The sequence below is a fragment of the Camelus ferus genome, chromosome 3, assembly GCF_009834535.1.
Source record: "Camelus ferus isolate YT-003-E chromosome 3, BCGSAC_Cfer_1.0, whole genome shotgun sequence".
In the NCBI taxonomy this organism is placed as follows: Eukaryota; Metazoa; Chordata; class Mammalia; order Artiodactyla; family Camelidae; genus Camelus; species Camelus ferus.
In genome coordinates, this window is record NC_045698.1 from 88605240 (window position 1) to 88625306 (window position 20067).

At 37.3% G+C, this 20067-nt stretch overlaps 1 protein-coding gene and 1 long non-coding RNA gene across 3 annotated transcripts in view; one reads left to right on the forward strand and one right to left on the reverse strand.

The window, feature by feature from the left end:
• The window catches only part of LOC106730503, a 311014-nt gene that overhangs the window by 290716 nt on the left and 231 nt on the right, over nucleotides 1-20067 (reverse strand). The gene's annotated exons all lie outside the window — the stretch shown is intronic.
• The window catches only part of CCDC192 (coiled-coil domain containing 192), a 175481-nt gene that overhangs the window by 135573 nt on the left and 19841 nt on the right, over nucleotides 1-20067 (forward strand). The window lies entirely within an intron of this gene.

A 20067-nucleotide genomic window follows, 5' to 3' on the forward strand; every position in this document is an offset into this window, starting at 1 on the left:
CAGGAATCCAAATACCACAGGAGACAAGATTAATATTAAGTATATCTGTCAACATCCTGTTTCAAAGTCTCAGCCAGAATCTGAGGTATCTGAAAACATCCAAAGGGGGTTTCGCCTAAGAATGAGTCATAGTCTCTGTAACAGAAAGCCCTAAAATATCAGCATAGATGTTAGAAGTAAAACAGACCTTAGTGATCATCCTGTCCAACTCCTGTGTTTTACAGATGAGAAAACTGGGGCCCAGAAAACTCTCTCCACTCTGCAGTGCTGGGAGGCACCAGGAAGTAGTGGACAGAATATGGACATTGGAACCATACAGAATTAGGTTCGGATCCCAGTTTGGTTACTCAGACAAGCCCCTCATTATCGCCGAGCCTCAATTTCCTCACCTGTAAAATGGGAGTAGCTACTTTGCAGGGTGGTCGTATGATTATGAATAATGTACATAAAGCATCTGGCACATAGAGAATCAACAAATGTCAGGTCTTATTACCCCAAATTCCAGGGTTCATGGCAAAACAAGGATGCCCACCTCAATCCAAGTGTGTCTTCAATATACTTTTAAAATAAAATTCAAAAAGACATATGCACCCCAATGCTCATAGCAGCATTATTCACAATAGCCAAGACATGAAAGCGACCCAAATGTCCATCAACGGATGACTGGATAAGGAAGATGTGGTACGTACATACAATGGAACATGACTCAGCCACAAAAAAGAAAAAAATAATGCCATTTGCAGCAATATGGATGGACCTGAAGATTGCCATTCTAAGTGAAGTGGGCCAGAAAGAGAAAGAAAAAATGCTATATGACATCATTTATATGAGGAATCAAAAAAAAACAGTGATGGGGACACAAATGAACTACTTATTATTTGTACCCAGGATGACTGATTTCTTGAATATGTGTAAGCACATCTGACTGGCCTTTATGATTGGATTACTGCATTCTATTGATACCTATCTTGTGGTTGGCTTTATTCCTTTGATAACTATGAAAGTTTAAAAAGCTAAAACTCTTATCTGTTCTTAGAAACAATGATCAGTACATATACGTAAACTAAAAAAAAAGTGGCAGTATACTGTATATATTTACATGCAATATAATATACATATATATATACACACACCTTTAGAGATTTCCCTAGTAAGCAAATCTCCTCTCAAAAAAAAAGGGTGAGCAGACAAGGTGGTAACCCTTCTATAAATACTTAGGCCTTTAATAATCTGGAAATATCAAATGAGTCAGTCAGTATTGTATAAAATGCCAAACAGAACTTCTAAATTTTTCCAGAACTTCAACATAGCAAAGGATAGTTCAACACAAGGGGTAGAAAGCTGGTAACTTTGGGAAAAACGCTTCTACATACAACTGAAGGAATCTTTCTGAACTTAATCTTTCATACTTAAGTATGTGTGGGGATAGGGTGTCATTGTTACAGCTGTGTATGCTAGAGCAGGTTTTAGAAACTATACAATGGCCTGGTTTTTTTTTTTTTATTTAACTATAGTTGATTTACAATACTGTGTTAGTTTCAGGTAATGAGCTTCAGATTCTCTTCCATTATAGGTAATTACAAGATACTGAATATAATGCCCTGTGTTACAGTAAATCCTTGTTCTTCATCTATTTTATATAGACTGGTGTGTATCTGTTAATCTCATACTCCTAATTTATCCCTCCTTTCTCCCCTTTCTCCTTTGATAACCATAAATTTGTTTTCTATGTCTGTGAATCTATTTCTCTTTTGTAAATATGTAAATAAGTTGATCTGTATTTTTTTAGATTCCACATATAAGTGATATAGGATATTTGTCTTCAACTTACTTCACTTAATACGATAATCTCTAGATCCATCCATGTTGCTGCAAGTGCCAGTATTTCATTCTTTTTATGGCTGAGTAATATTCCATTGTATATATATACTACACCTTTATTCAGTCACCTGTTGATGGACATTCAGGTTGCTTCTATGTCTTGGCTATTGTGAATAGAGCTGCTATGAATATTGGGGTTCATGTACTTTTTCATCTTAGTTTTCATCTTTTCTAGATAGATGCCCAGGAGTGGGACTGCTGGATCATATGGTAACTTTATTTTCAGTTTTTTTAAGGAACATCCATACTGTTCCCCATAGTGGCTGCACCAATTTACATTCCCACCAACAGTGCAGGAAGGTTCCCTTTTCTCCACATTCTCTCCAGCATTTATTATTTATAGACTTTTTGATGATGGCCATTCTGATGTGAGGTGATACATCACTGTAGTTTTGATTTAATGGCCTATTTTTTTAATTCAATAAAATTGCATTAGATTTATCTGACATTTAATACAGGAGAAAACCCCCCAAACCTTCAAAGAGTAAATGAATTATAGAGAGAGGTAAAGAAAGATTCCTGAAGCCTTTATGATTTGTAAAAGAGTGAGGCCCAGCTGAAATGTTTATTTGTCCTAATAGCTGTCTGCACTGTGTATGTACATGACATAGAAACACAGGCCCTACCCCTACCACTTAGAGGATAGACTTGATAAATTACAGACAATTTGACTGCTCAGATCCTTTAGTCCTATCTAATCTTAACTCACTTGTATGAATATAGTCATTAGCCATGATATGTTAAAGGAAGATGGACAATTTAAATTTCTACAACCAGGCATCTACTCTGCTAATTACCTTTTTAGGATCATCCCCTTGAAATTAATATGAATGTCTTATATCGAAGTAGGATTAAGTCAATAAGCAAATACCGTGTAACTAGCTTCTCTTAGTTACTATTCACAGGTTGTCTCCAGGTGCCTAGAGTTGGCAATATGGTAACACAAAACTGGATAGCTATGAAATGTAGGAGATACACAGGATTTTGGAACTAGAAAGAATCTTAACAAGGCCACAAATTAGCCTACAGGCTAACTCTAGCCAACCAGAGTGTTTTAATTGTTCTCTAGAGTATTGTCTGGTACAATATGTTAGATATTTTGCATTGGTTGCAACTATTTAACAATCAGATTTCACATTACAAGCCGGATTTAGAGCTTCCCTTGAAAAGTCAGACACTCAAGCAATACTGGGTCTGAATTCTTTCCTGGTAACGTTCAGTTAGAGCTCCACAGTGCCAGCCCCCTATTCAACTAGCACCATCTACCACCCACTGTTCTTAACGTCACAGCTCCTGATTTAGTCTTTTACAGAAGAGAAAAACCAAAACCCAAAGAGATTAGAAGACTGAAGCTAGCTCCAGAACCCAGATGTCCTAGTCAACAGTGCCTTTCCCATTTTAGAGAGTCTTTAATGAGTATTAGTTTGTTGACTACTTCCTAAGAGATAATTAAACACAAAAATACAATCTAGAGCAAGATTTATAAGAAATGAAATCCTTAGGTAAAAAGCAGTGCCACCTCAGACAAAATATTACTGACCATGAGTTGTTACTTAGCTTGATCTTAGGGTACAAACATACTCTTAGTAGGAAGACTAATTGTTATCAGGCAATTTGCTTTGTATGATTTTTTAAATAAAAATCTCTAAACTGGCTTTATTTGGATTTCAAATGTTAATATAGTAAAAAAAAATCACTTGGAAAATTAGTGGGATTTAAATTCCTAGGCTCTTTTAAAAGACATTATGATTGAGTAGATCTGTATTGAGATGCAGGAATTTTCATTTTTGATGATTTAACAGGTGATTTATTACATTTACTCATCAGACTTTGATTTCTTTCATTCTGATCTTAAGCTCCAGACCTTAATCGTAGCACTATGTTCCCCTTCATTCAGGAAACAGAAATTTCCTGTGGTCCCTGATTCTTTTTGTTCTTTTTCTGTATTCTCTGCTTTGTGGTTTGTGGAGGGGGAGGGGGAACAAAGACGATATCATGATCCGTGCAGTACAAAGGCTCTGAATGTAATTAACTAAATGTAGTTGCTCAACCTGAAAGTTTTTACCACAGTGACTAGGTTACTAATATACAATATCTCCTACCATTCCTTTTTCCAAAGAATGGTTCTTTGAATAGAAAAAAAAAATTCAATTCAAATTGAAAAATATTTTCCTTTATGAACCAAGTCTACCAGAAAATTTTGTAACTTTGGTTTAAAACTTCAAGTCAACCTCTCTTTTGTGTTTCTTCCCCAGAACTAGTGTTCTTTTAAGCTCTCGTACTTTATCTTCTATACCTTTTAAGCAGACTTTTTAATATAATCACACAAGCAAAATAAAAACTGTTACACAGTAGTTTCTTCACATGTGACTATTATTTGATTCCACCTAATTGAACTAGATGTTATGTGCTATATGATACCAGAATCCATTTAAGTTTATCTTACTTAAAGACATTTTTTAAACAGAAAAATTCTATGTTCAATCCAAAAAAAGTGGAAAAAAAAAATCAAACAAAAAATTAGTTTCTTAGAGGAAAGACACTGCCAAAAAGGAAGATGCTGCCTGTCCACAATTAAACCATACGGAAACTCTGCAGAAGTAGCACCACGTTACAGAAGGTAAAGAAGAATATGAAGAAAAACTTCATCAAAGCATTGAGTTGAATTCCCAGTAGGATGTGAAAGTAAAGCTCTCAGGTTATGAGTGCTAACAATAGAGCAATTCTTGATGTAAGACCAGGCACATCTAATCAGGACACTCTTAGAAGAGGAGGTAAAGCCTTGGAGGGTTTTTAATATTATCTTTGGAAACCAAACTTCTGGATATATGGAATAAAACAGTTTTAGAAAAAGTGTTTTCTTTTTTCAGGTTTCCTCTTAGGAATTAGCCTTTAGAGAATTTTCTCATTCCTTTATCTTTCAAAATGTTGCATTATAATGGGAATTCTACCTGATGAAAGTACTTTTATAAAAATCGTTGGAAAATACTTAATATATTTTACCTCATAAGTAACTTTTATTACAATGGAACATGAGTTAATGTGCTGCAGAAGTAATTAATTTACAGGATTCTATCCAGTTATTAAAACCCTTCTTGATATCAAAGGAGCAGCTTAACGCGCTGGGTAGTGTAACAGTAATGTAACGAGAGCTAACTTCAGCTTTATCATTAACATACGAATTTAGGAACTGGATAGCTTAAAAACATTCTAGAGAACTTTTTAATGGCCTCGAAGAGTTTCTAAAATGGTCCAAATATCAGCTAATAGAGGAGACCTGAGTTAGTTACTTGATTCAGAGTTCTCTATATAATAGTTTGTTTATATGTGCAATAATTTAAGAAAAAAAAAAACCCTGAAATCATGCCCTACTTTAGGCAGCAGTAAGTAACCTGTTTTGCAGGAGTAAGGAGATGGGGGAACAAGGGGCAAGTAGGACAGAGAGAGGGGATAGGCATGAACACAGCAATCAAGTGAGAAGGTAGTCTGAGCTCATGAAATACTGAGGATGTGGAAGGGCAGGCCTTGTGGGGGAGCCCATTCCCAGCTCACCATCCTGCTGACAGGCTTGGGAAGGGGGAAAGATGGCACTCTGACTGAAATGGCTCCAGGGTAAATCTGTAGCAGTTCAGTACTTAGGACAGAGTTCTGGTTTTCCAATAACCCTGTGGTTCCAGGACACATGGGTCCGATCTAATGAGGAAGATTTGTGCTGTAAGCAGGAGTCCCTGACCTCAGTGTTGCTTTCTCTGTGGCGCCTGTTCTGAATTCCAGGGCAGTGATAACAGTCAGAGAGTGAGTTCAACTAGCTTTTGAGGAAGGAAATAAAAAGTTAATGAATGAGGAATGAGTCACAGACATGTTGTGAAATTTGGTTCCAAAATTATAGAATGCTGGTAATTTTTACATTCCAGAGTAAAAGGTAGGAATTATGTCTTCATTTTCCTGTTCTTCATTTTTGGGGTGTAGAGGGACTTCTTTCCAATCAAACAAACGTTTAATACAGAGATGAAGAGAGGACCACAAAGCAACCAGTCTAAACAGATGTTGGCTGGAGGAGAGGAAGGTGTGCAGGCTGCATGGTGGGGAGGGTAAGGCAGAGAAGCAGAGAAATAAGCCCTGCTCTGAGGCTGCTGACCGGGCCCAGCAGGCACACGGTGTCCACAGGAGAGGAAATTAGTTGACAGAGAGTTTCTGGGACGACAGGGGTGCTAGCTTAGTCGTAAAGCTGCAGTGTCAACAAGCCGGGGGCCTGTTTCTTAACTTAAGAACATAAACACAGCTCCAACTGGCAGCCGTAAATGTAAAAAGTGGTCACACACACATACAAAGAGGAAAAGGATCAATGAGGAAAAGTTGCTGTCCCTTCAAATCTGATCCCTCAGCAGAGAAACTGCTCATTTGTGGGCTTGTAGGAGCTCAGCTTAAAGACTCAGGCCTGAACTTGACCTTGCAGGACTCAATATTTATAGTATTTTTTTTTAATGCAGAAAATTCTCAAAACAACCTGCATGCTTATCTTTGAATATTTACCAAAATACCCTGGATGTCTGGATGTCCCACTGAACTTGGCAATGGGCATAACAGGGGACAGGGGTTCTGGACACTCTTTGGTGGTTATCAAGTTCATGTTTCCATTAACACTTAAGTAATGACTTCTGATCCCCAACAGAAGCTCCCCAGCCAGTTCCAAAAAGCACCTGCATTCACAGGTGTTTACTATACTGTTCAGGTGTACCATTATTTGTCAGAGACATCTCAGCATTTGCCTTGAATCTCTAGTTCTCAGGAGAAAGAGTAGAGAATGGAAACAGAAAAACCGGGATCCAAATCTCAGCTCTGCTAACCCTAGTATTTGTCTGTGCCTTAATTTCTTCATTGCTCTAAAACTGGAACAGTGCTACAAGATTTTGTTGAAAGAAGCATATGGAAATTCCTGAACCATGAGTGTTCCATTCCTTCCTTTTCCTGAAGGTGTCTGTTCCTTTTAGAAATGCAACATCCTAAACTCCGATGTACAAGTACAATGGAGTTATGTTTATCCTACTAGTTATAAGAGAGTAACTAAGGCCATTTCAGACTCAAGGGGAGAGGAATCAGATTCCACTTCTTGATGGGGTGTGGCCAGTCCACATTTCAGAAGAGCATGCGGGACAGGACATATTGCTGTGGCCATCTTTGGAAATTGTTTGCATCACCCAATTTTGAAGGTAGATAGCCTGTTAGTATTTTTTGGTAACAAATTTCAGTTTCTCCTCAGGCAGACAAACGCTTACAGGAGACTAGTACAAAGGATTTTGGATTCAGGAAAACAAAAGAACAGAACACATTAAAATTGAAAAACACTCTCACAAAAGCACCTATGACTATGACAAACTGACAAGGTTCCTAAGTCATGACCGTGTGGACAGAATTGCCTGGATTCCTACAGGCCTCACTAACAAGTAAGAGGGATAGTGCAAACCCTTATATTTAATTAGGTTTTCTTTAAAATTATTTTTTATTAACCCAGTGCTGTATAAAGTTGATACTGCTTTATGGCTCAAGTCTTACTAAATAGCCTCTTTTCTGAAAAATGACTGACTTGAGAAAGAAATCTATGAATTTCTAGGTTCAACTTTTTTTCTCCAGAGAACACAGAATTTGGTTTAAAAAAAGTTTAAGTCTTTAGAAGCTAGTTTTTAAGCAGAAATGTAAAAAGTCTAGACAATGGGACATGACTTAAAATTATAATCAATTTTACTCCACACGATAAAATTGAGCGTCTATTTGCAATAAACAAAAAGATGTATTCCTTACTTTCATGAAGCTTATATAATGAAACTCATTCCATGTTGTTTCACTGAAATGTTCCTCAAGAAATTAAACTGTTTTGTTAAATCATAACATTGCTAGTAACAGCATGAAAAATCATTCTATTCCAAATGGTAAAAATCAGTTGTTCTGAAAAATCATAAAGGCATGAATAATCATCAGTGATTAGTGTTATTTTTGGATAAACCGAGGCCAAAGAAGGAACATTTAGGAGGTTATTACCAAAATTCTCTCTCACTTGTATTTTTATTAGTGAGTAGTAAGAGTTTTTGCTGATGACAATATATATGTGAGGTGATGGGCGCCTTGTGAACATATGTGCCCTATGAATGACTGAATAGAAAAGTAAACAAGTATCAAGAGTTTGAAAATTAAGAGAAAATTGAAGAGTCATTAGTTTAGTTATGAAAAGTGAGCACAATTAAAATTAAAACAAAAATTAAATAATTACTGAAGGGTTGAGAGAAAGGAAGCCCCAGAGAAGCTTGAGGAGGAACACAGCCACCAAGAATCTTCCTCTGTGTTCAGCCAGCCAGGCACTCTTCACCTTGTGTGTGTCCCCAACTCACACATCGCTGACGGTTCTCAAATCCCACCACCCTGAAGCCATTGCAACATTCCAACCCTATTTTCACTTGGTCCCTTACTGACCTACCAGAGCCCAGACCCTGTGCTTCCTTCCTATTATGGCCCTTGACTGTGTTTTACTTTGCGTACTTTCCTAACTGTCATATTTGTAAGCTTTGTCAAACCCAAGTAACCAGTCTACCTTCAGGACCAGTCGGTCAACAACAAAGTCAAAGGAGAAATGAGTAACCTTGTTTTCCCAACATGAAAACATGTCCAGTGAAATGAGATACAGATGAGGGTATCAGGGTAGTCAGGATGAAATCTGTGCAGTTCCCTCAAGGTATTCTTTTTATAAAGATCCTTGGAGCATATTCCTGCGCCAAGGCCGAAGTCTCAAGTAAGCAACACTAACCAGGCACCATCCCCAGCCTTAGTTCAGCAAAACCAAAACCAAAACCAAAACAAAACAACTCCGTTTCCCTGACCTCTCTCCTCACACACGTTAGCCGGGGAGCTGGAGGCCCGGTGCAGCACCACAGAGAGATAATGGTCTTAAATGGTTCAGACAAGGTGGTCAGGGAGCTGGTAAACAGCTTACTCCTCAAGTAGGTCAATACTAGTGTAGGGGAGGAAAAGCTTTTCTCCTATCCTCTTAGTTTAATTTGCAGCCTCCAGTAGCTAAACCTAACAAAAGACGAATTAACAGAAGATACGTATATAAATTTACTTGATGTTAATATTTTTACATGACACCAAAGCTCCATGGAAAAGCAGCAGTTAGGCCTGAGAGCTTACATACCATTTAATAAAGAGTGATGTGCTGGAGACAAAGGAAAAAGAATTTGGGCTTTTAGGGGCAATAAACTGTGGGAGGGTAAATGTATAGGGGGAAATTTATGGAAGATGAGGGTCATTTAGTAAGGTTGGTTTGTACATATTCATCTCAGCATTCCTGTCTCCAGAGATAAGAATAGTACAGGGAGGGACCTTTCTCATGAGAAATGTATGCTCTGCTTTCAGGCAGAAAAGGGGAGGGGAGAGTGCCCTTCCTACATCTGCTGTTTCTCAGTTTCCTTCAGCTCAGAATTATTAATATGTCAAAGCAATATACTTTGGGGCAGCATGTCCCAATCCCCTTCACAAGCTACCAGTTAAAACCTGGAACCTTTTAAGAATGTTTTTTGTAGATGAACAACAAGTTCATATTATATTACACAGGAAACTATATTCAGTATCTTACAGTAACTTTCGGTAAAAACGAATATATGTATATTCATGTATGACTGAAACTTTATGCTATATACCAGAAATTGACACAACACTGTAAACTGACTATATTTCAATAAATATATATAAATAAAAATAATAAAAATGTTAAAAAATTATAAATTAAGGCAGATATATCACAGTAAAAATTTTTTTAAAAAAGAAAATTTTTGAAGAATGATGCTGGGATCTTCTGTATCAAAATACCTTTGGATGTGAGAGAGAAAATCAGAATCCTGAGCCCATCCCAAATCAGCTGAATTGGAATATCTGGGGGTTGTCCCAGAATCCACGTGTTTAGCAAGCTTCCAAACAATTTTCAGACTTTTGGTTTCTTGCAGCACAGGGCTGATTTCACACACTGTGAGAAATGTCTACAGTGTGTGGCCACTTGCTTTTGATGCTGTATGTATGGCAGAGTTCACCACCACCCTCACTAGTCCCCTTCACTCATTCACATTTACCTGACTGGCCTATGCAGGAATTTGTGTTCTCAACCCCTGGTTGAGAGACTTCTGGGGTTTGTGATGAGGGAGGACCAGCAGCCTCTGAAAAATCAGACTTGCTTAACAGATGTTTCCGGAAACCTTTTCTGCCTAGTTACTCCAGTTCAGTAACAAATGCAGGTTAGAAATGTACCAGCTCTAATATGACAGACGGCTACTTCTAGTCTCTTGGGACTTGGGAAAAGCTTATGGCCCTTCTGAGTACACCCCAGAGCTGTCAGCAAGCTGTCCAAGAACTGATTCCCAGAGACTTGTCCTTGTTTGAAACTGAAAAGGGTATCAATATAAAACATCTTTATGTCACCTCTTCTACAGCTGCTGAGAAGTCATTAGGGAATTTCAGAGGCAAAACTAGGACAGTTTCCCAAGATAAGGCTAATTCTGACTCTTGGGAAACAGAGGATGGGGGAAATGTCAGAGGAGTAAGAGAAAGGCAATGTTGCTTGAAATTAACAAGCATCTACTTGAAATCAATGATCTCAACGAAACCACTACATACATCCACCTAATCAGAGAAAATTTTGATAAACATTCTTACATATAAGCTCATTATTCTTATCTCCACCAAAAAGAGTACTTAACAAATATTTCATTAATAATATTAACCAAAATTTTAAGCAAGATAAAAATTACCCATAATCTTATGGTCCCAACAAATTTTTTTTTTCATTTATCAGTTCTACACAAATATATTTACATGTACTTATTTTACAATCAAAATACTATATTTTGTGTTCCATTTTAATAAGATCTTTTAAATTTCATTACTATGGGGATCCCAAATATGATGAATAAATCATATGTATAAGAGAATAATTGAGAGGAATATAAATCTTTACCAATAATAACCAAATAATCTAGAAAGAACACAACAGCAGGAAGCTATGAATCGGTCTTTTCCATTCTTGTCTGACATTCACAACATGCTTGTTAAAAAAACTTCCTGCCCTCAAACAGTTTATTAAATGCTCTTCAATTTACTTTCACAAACATTCCTCACTGGGTCATCACCCCCGGTTTTCACATACCTATCTGTACACATTCATGGAACATGTATCATACTTGGCAGTGAAAGTCAAGTGATGTATCCACTGTTAGACTGGTCTTCAGCCTAGTATTCAACACTCTGCATGACTATAAAGTGAGAAGAAGTAAGTTCTCACAAGAACTGCCACCTGCCATAGCTTTAGACAGTTTTCTGGAGTTCTGTGGAGTCACAGAGGCAATAACCTACTGAGCAATCAGCACTGGTACTTTTATAAGTGATGATACTAGTTATCCTGGGCAGGTCGAACCAGTAAGTACCCTAGTGCTTCAGTGATTAATTTGAGTGTGGGGATCAAAATTCTTACTTATCTTTAGTCGTTCTAGAGCATGTGAGTTTATCACCTCTATTTAGCTTTATTGCCTGTAACAGTCAAGACTCATGTGGTTACAAGTATTAGGAACACAAATGAAATTTGCTTAAATAAAAAGAGAAGGTAAAGGCTTTTGTAATAAAATTCTCAGGCATGACTAGGTCTAGATGCTTGGATAATGTCAGTGGGAGCCAGGACTCTGTCTCTTGTCATCCCACCCTGCTTTCCTGCCCAGTGGGTTCATTCTCAGGCACGTTCTTTCCCTTGCTAGATCAAGATGGACACCAGAGGTTCCACATCTACACTGGACATGCGTAGCAACCCCAGTGGGATAAGAACTCTTAGAGTAATCTTACCTAAGTTCTGCAGTTCACTCTCTTAGAATTTTTTTTGAATGAATCATTATGATTGGATGATGTAAAGTTTGGGATGGGCATGCCTGGTTCACGTGAACACCTGTGGACCTTGAGTAAGGTCAGCTGCACCAAGTTCTACAGCCTGAGAGCACAAGTGGCAGATGACTCAAAAACTGGGATGGTGTTACTAATGATAGGACTACCTGATAGAAACAGACAAAAAATAGCTGTCCACTACAAACAGAAATGCTAAACACTTGATCTCAAGTCTGGTCTTATGTGACCAAACTATAAACCAGTAGTTTTAAAAGAAATAAAATCCAAAGAAATAGAAATGTCTATTAAAAACATTTGTGTATGGAGATGTAATATACAGCATAAGGAATATGGAGAATAATATTTTAATAACTTTTGTATGAGGACAGATGGTTACTAGACTTATCATGATGATCATTTCACAATGTATGCAAATGTCAAATCACTGCGTAGTATACCTGAAACTAACATGATATTGTACGTCAACTATATTTCAACTATAGGAGCAAAAAATATAAACAAAGAAAATTGTTTTGTTCTAAGGAGGCAGCTAGTTATTGATACTAAATTTAAATGAGTGAATGTCATCATGATAAAAAGTGGTTATGATGGGTAGAATAATGACTCCTGCCACCAAACATGTCCTCATCCTGAACCCTGGAACCTGTGAATATGCTACTTGACATAGCAAAAGAGACTCTGCAGACGTGCCTCATGTTAAGGACCTTGAGATGCAGAGATTATCCTGGATTATCCAGATGGGCCCAGTGTGATCTCATGAGCCCTTACAAGCAGAAAACCTTACCTGGCTGTGGTCAGAGGAAATGTGACCATGAGGAGGGAACAGAGAAACACAACAACTACTGCTCTGAAGATAGAGAAAGGGAACCAGGAGCCAAGGAATGTAGGCAGCCTCTGAAAACTGGAAGAGGCAAGAAATGGAATCCTTCCTAAAGCATCCAGAAGGAAGGCAGCCCTGCCGTCATATTGATGTTAGCCCAGTGAGACCTATGCTGGCCTTCTGACCTACAGAACTGTGAGAGGATAAATACATGTTGTTTAAACTGCATCTGTGGTCATTTGCTAGAGTAGCAACAGAAAACTAATACAGCAGTTAATATGGCACTTTCTTACATCCTGTGGTCTCAATTCTCAGGACTTGATCAGTTCAGACCACTTGGAACAACTCAGAATAAAGAACCTCATTTTGGCAGAGACATGTAATGCTCACTGAGTACAGATGTGTCATCTACCCTTCCTAGTCTTTGTGCAGTTAGAGAGGGTCAACAATTTTCTCTGGTCAATGGATTAGGAGTTTAAGTAACATGCCAAGTCCCAGGCTGAGACAATGAAATGCCCCTGCACACCCACCTCCCATCTCTTTGGTTCTCTGCCTGTGCAAACTGGAAGGCTCACGTTGAGATGATGGTGCCACAAGAGACAAATGTCCTGCATCCCTCAGAGTCTGCTGATGACAAGCTGCCTGCAGAACCACTGGACTTGTAACAGATTTTGCATCAGTGAAAAATAAATTTTAATATTTTAAACTACTGAAGTTTCCAGGTTTGTTTCCACAGACGAACCAACTCTATCCTGACTGGTAGACTTACTTAGAATAAAGCTATCCCAAGAGACAAAGAATCCAACCTATTAATAATAGTTTAGCATTAAACACTACTTCCTAACTCTCTCTTATTAACGTGTTAGGTTATATCTTCTATGCCTCAATTTCCCTGCACATACAACTAGGAGATATGCGATTTTACATAGCACTTGAGAAAAAACTGAATGTCATATAAACGACCATTCCTTTTATTTCTACTATTCATATCATACAAAGTGAATTTTAATTTTGGAATAGAAAGGAGTTTTACATTTTATTAAGAAATAATATTTTTGTTTTTCTGTCATTAACTAGTAATGATAATTTAGATATTATGTGTTCATGTCAAGTTTATACAATGGAAATTTGTACCTATATGATGAAAATTGCTTTTTTCTACCAAAATTTTACATTTAAGATATTTGCCAAAATAATAATGAACCTCAGCAAAACAGCATACTGATGGCCATTTAAGGATACAACTGACACGGAAAAGTAAACTATAGTCTGTAAAATTTTCCCAAGAGAATTGAAATGCAAAAAAGTAAACTGAAAGAGCAGTCTATTTTAAAGTAATGGCTTAATAGTTTCCATTTAATCATCCAAGGTGTTAATAACAGCCCAAAAAGAGAAGACCCAATTCCTCTATTTCAAATGATGGAAGAGAAAACTGAGGACTACAGAAACTATGCCACTAGCCAACAGGAGAAAGATAATACATGAGAGCAAATATAAGTGCCAAGTAGAAAGTAGCTATTTTGTTAGTGGCAAGCTATTTACATGATCAAAAATCACGTCATTTTTTTATTGTGGTAATATACAAAATTCACCATTTTAACTATTTTCATGTGTACAATTTGGTGGCATTACATACTTTCACATTGTTGTACAACCATCACCACCACCATCCATCTCCAAAACCTTCCCCTTATCCCAAACTGATACTCTGTACCCATTAGATAACAACTCCTCTCCCCTAGCCCTTGGTAACATCTATTCTATTTTCTGTCTCTCTAAATTTGACTCTTTTAGGTACCACCTATAAATGCCATAATAAATATTTGTTCTTTTGTGTCTGGCTTATTTCACTAAGCAAAGTATCTTCAAGGTTCATCCATGTTGTAGGTTGTCAGAATTTCCTTCCTTTTTAAGGCTGAGCAATATTCCTTTCTATGTATATACTGTATTTTGTTTCACCATTCACCTGTCAATGGACATTAGGATTATTTCCACATTTTGGCTCTTTAGTAATTTAACGTTTCACTTTTTGAGGAATTGCCATACAGTTTTGCACAGAAGCTGCACCATCTTACATTCCCACCAGGCAATGTGCAAAGGTTCCAATTTCTCCCTCCATACCATTGCAAACATCTGGTATTTTCTGGGATTTGGGGATGGTTTTTCCTTGTTTTGATAATAGTCATCCTAATGGGTGTGCAGTATTATCTCATAGTTGTTTTGAAAAAAATCACACCATTTTACTACTAAGAAGTCCTACCACTGCCTTTTTTTTCAGTTTTTAAAAATCACTCTTATTAACAAATGTAAAAACCAAATTGTTTGAGGTAACTTGCTTCTGGGAAAGCTTAGTGTCTCATAACTTGAGCTTTTTTTCTTTAATTTTAGAATAGATTTATAGAAAACTTCCAGGAAAAAGTGTGGAGATAGTACAGAGAACTCCTATATACCCCACATCCAGTTCCCCTATTATTAACATCTTACACTAGCATGGTACGCTTGTTACAACTGACTAACCAATACTGACACGTTAATCTTAACTGAAGTTTCTATGTTGTTTAGATTGCCTTTGTTTTTGCCTATTGACCTTTTCTCTTCCTGAATCCCACCCAGGATGGCATATCACATTTGGTCATCATGTCTCCATTGTGTTTCCCTCTTGTCTTCGTTTTTGATGGTCTTGACAATTTTATGAAGTACTGGCCAGCTACTCTGTAGAAAGTCCCTCAGTTGAGACATATCCGATGTTTTCCTCTTGATTCAAAAGGCATTCTGTGTTTTGGGGAAGACTGCCTAGGTGAAGTGCCATTTTTATCCCCTGAATCCAGGATACACACCAGAAAAAAATCTGAAAAAGTGTATGTGTGTGTATATATATATATATATATATATATATATATATATATATATATATATGAATCACTTTGCTGTCAACGTGAAACTAACACACTATTGTAAATCAAGTACACTGCAATAAAAATAAATTTTAAAAAAAGAGACTAGTGAAGATAGATGTTAAAAGTCTGACAACTATTTCAAATTTTTACCTTAAACTGACTATCTTAAACAGCTATTTCAAATGATTAAAAATTTTACCTCAGTTCTACTTCAAGACGTTTTAAGTTTCCATTAAGTAACTTCAACTAGTAGACACAGCGTGAAAAACTACATCACCACAAATCTTTGGTATGATGGTGATGCCTCTCTACAAGGTACAACCAAGAAAAAACGTTAAGAATTCTTAGCCCTTTTATATTCAGTTGAATTAATATGAAATGACAAGCCAGATATTTGATTTGGTTAACACTTAGCATTCTGCCTTTCCAGACACAATGGGAATGGTGTAAAACTCTGCAGATAGGGTAATCAGGTTGTAATGAATAGGAAGTATATTTGTGAAGGAATGAAGGAGATTATTGTCTCAAGGCTGGCACTTTCTAAGAAGATAATCACAACTAAAAGCAGGTTAATGCCATACTTTTGGTCTATTGTTGATGATTCACACCGTCTGATGCCTGATTACATACTCGTTGACTAAACACATTTCATAGCCTATTCAGCTCTAGGACACTTAACTATGGTTCTTTCCCAGGATGGATGGTTATTTTGAGGAGGGGAATACTCAAAACACACTACTAGTCTAGCCCAGTCATTTCCCCATGTCATGTAATTTAACAGCTCTTTAACTTGGGCCAAATCAGTTTCTGTTAGAAACTTAAGAGGTCTACAGGTTTTTAACCAACAACTAAATGAAGTTTATATGAAAAGGTTTTTTTTTTTTTTGTAATCTTAGTATTTACAGAAGTATAAAGGAATATTATTCTTAAAACTAGATTCCCAGTCATTCTTGTCTCATCTTTCACTTTCCCAAAACAGAATAAAAACTTCAACTAAATTAGCTCAAATGAATTTTAATATCACTTCTTCCTGGTAAAATATAACCGTATTAGTACTATCATACCACTTCCTCAAGGAAAACTTGGAACTGTTACATTCATTTCTAATCTGAATTTTTGTAATGATAAAAAAAAAATATTGTACTGAAACACCCTCTGATTTTCTAGTCTCAGTAACTTAGTTTTATTTTCATTTCTCCCTTGAATTTCCTTTTGCCATTAAGTGTAGACCTTGAGACTGAGGCTTCCTCCTCAGGACAGGGCAGTGCAGCAATTGTATAGAACAAAGAATAATTGTTTAGCTCTAGCATTCAAACTGAGATTTTTAAGCTTCACAGAGAGATAATAGGTTTGAAAATAAGGTTTTGAGAAGAATAATTTTGCCAGACTTTCAAAGTGAAATTTTATAGGTTGAATTACATGAAATTTCTAATCTTTAGCCATCTTTGACCTACAAAAATGGAAATTTATTATTATTCAACGTACAATGTACATCAAAAACACAAGCGTGGATAAGTGGCCATATACTATATCACAGAAAAGGAAGAGAGATCATGTGATGTGATGCAAAGAAAACTCATTCCTTACTATTGCTGGGAGGAGGCACCAAAGAGAAGAGAGAGAAAAGGTTCCTGCAGACAGACACAAGGTCAAACAAACCCCCAGCAGTAAGCAATAGACAGTGGTATAAACACCCAGTTCGACTGTGGGCTAATTCGCTGCTTTACCACACAGAGCCTGAGGGCTCTGCCCTTCGAGATCTCCCATGCTGACTGGCCAGAACCAGGAGCAGTTCTGGTGTCCCATGTCTCACACATACATACCAGCAATAAAACACCCCAGTTAGCATGTGCACTGACTCGTGAGGGGCAGAAGACCTGAGACCTGAAGAGGCCTAGAGTTGGGACAAGGACATGGCATTAAGGCCTAGAGAAAATGAGCCACGTCAGAAAGCATTCAGAGCAGCATCTGAAAAAGCAGGTGACACCAGCATTAGCTCAACAGACACCAATCAGTAAAAGACACAGGAGAATACTGAGACAATACTGACCACAGCAGGACTGCACAATTCCCAACACCCTTCTGTCAAACCCTAGCTGTATGGTCTATGGACCTCCTAAAGACTTTATCATGGAAAATTACAGGAGAAGGTGGGTGAAAAGACCCCGAAGCTGACTGACCTAAATCCTCTGGGGACTAAGAAGTGACTATTTTAAACTGCAAGGACATAGTTCTGCTGAGTGGGCAAGTTTAAGTTCATTTTCTTTCCCTGCTACCGAAAGAAAATAGAAGACCAATAAAAAGAAGAAATCAATTAAATGTTGAGGTATGCCACACTAGATTTGGATTTATTTGAAATGAGCTGCATTTAAGAAACAACTTTTTTTTCCTATTTTTAACATTTGTAACTTTTAAATTTGCTACCTAATTTGTAGTCTTTTGTGCCCTTACTTTACAATGGTCCCAACCTCAATAGCTATGAAACTATGAAGTTAATGAAGGAATGAGAAGCAACAGTTGTATTTTCTGATACCTGGTCCAGGGCACTTTCTAAGAAACAGAATTTTGTTTGTTTACAGTTTTAGTTATAAGTGCTAAGACAACAATGCACTGAAATTTAATGAACTAATGGGTAAATGGCTTCTTTTATTTTTTTTAATTTTTCTGGTTAAGATAAATGGAAAAGTTCAAGACTGGGTAGAATGGTTTACATATACTTTTACTTAGAGAAGGCCAGAATCTCTATTCAACTCTAAGATGTTTATTACCTCTCCTGTGAAAAAAAAATATAAAAATCAAATTCCAGTATTTTCAAAACATGTTCATTTTAATTTGGCTCAGTGTCCTCATTCCCGCTGAGACTACTAAGACAAGTGCTGGTGTGAAAGAGTCTTAAGTCAAACTTAGACAAAACAGAGGAAGTGCCTTTAAGAAGATGGAGATAATCAGAAAGTGTTACAAAGAAAAGCTAACCTTTCTGAGTCTTCAAAGCTTTGAAGTGACCTCAGATCTGCACCTTTTGCCTGAAGTTCGGGCTATACAGACCCTTCCTATCTTGTTTGTACATCTGCAAACTGATATATGCCTTCATGGCTTTCAAGGGGATGTACTGTAAAATCCTCTGTTTACCCTTAAACTGGATCACTATGTAACAGATCCCTAGAAGCCTTTGGCACCCTCACTAAAGAAAAAATGCAAAACTCAACAGGCAAGAATGGCTGGCAGTGCTTTGTACAGGCTTCCTAAATAATCACAAGGAATCCATGTTCAAATGAAACCAATGCTCTACCTTTCTCAGATTTTTTGGTTAATATACTTATCTTTATTAGCAAGTGATCGACGTAGAATGATACAATATAAAAGGAAACCTCCAGCTGTGCTTCTAAATGGTTGGGTGTGTGATAGGGAAATCCAGACAATAATAGATGCCCAGTGTTGACCTAGCGATTGTTCAGAGCAGAATAAATACACAGGAGTTTAACTAGTTGAACGCAGCACAATCCCCTAACCATTCCCATTGTTTCCCCACTGCGATCAACTTGAGGAGTTTTTTTCCCATGCAGGAGCCAGAAGAAAGGTGGCATCCAGTAGTAAACAGGGGACCACTCACTGTCCAGATCACAATATTTCACATGACCCCAAACACAGGCTAATAGCAGTGTTCTGCCAAAATATAACCCACAGGGAATAGACCTTTGAGGTTGTTTAAAAGTGGCAGACTGTGAGAGAGAAGCCTGCTTCCTTTCTTGGAGCCTAATTTAGCTGGAAAATGAAGATAGGCAGAATGTGAGTTTCCTGTAGCTTCATGCATTGTGTAATTTTATTAGACATAAACAAACGTGCTCTGAGTGACTTGTATTAGTCAACTGAAATATTTACTTTTATGTAAAATGTGACCTCCAAGCTATATATAGCACATCATCCAATAAGAACACAAAACAGCTCCCAACCATGCCCCTTCACTATTAGTCCAACCATCAGATCCTAGAGCAGAAATCACCTTTTCAACTTTCACAAGGCAGACCCCAAGTCCTACAATCTTACTAAGAGTCCAAACATTTGTAGAGCACCACTGTGGGCTGTGTAACTGTGCCAGCCATGGAGATAAGAAACCAGGTGACATCCTGTCTCAGTCCCCAAGGAGTTTACATGTCAGAGGAGGGGGTATGGATGTAGACAGGCAAATACTAACAAAAATCCACAGTGTGCTGATGGCTGAAGAAAACCCACTATTACTGTATCAAGTTGGGAAGTCCTCATGATTCTGGAGATGTTACCACTTACTTATAATCTAAATGGACCCCAAATCTATACCCTCTCCTATCAAATGAGTATAGAAAACTAAAACAGCACATAATGTATTCCTCTCAGCACCATAAATTGGTGTGCTCCATAATTTAGGTGTATTTATTAACAGACACAGATTTATAGAGAATTTTTACTTTGTGGCCCATGGAGGGGGTGGCAACATACAATTGAGAAAGAGGGAGGGAATTAATACCACAGTTCCCTATCTTTGCCTCATTTTAAGCCATTTACCCA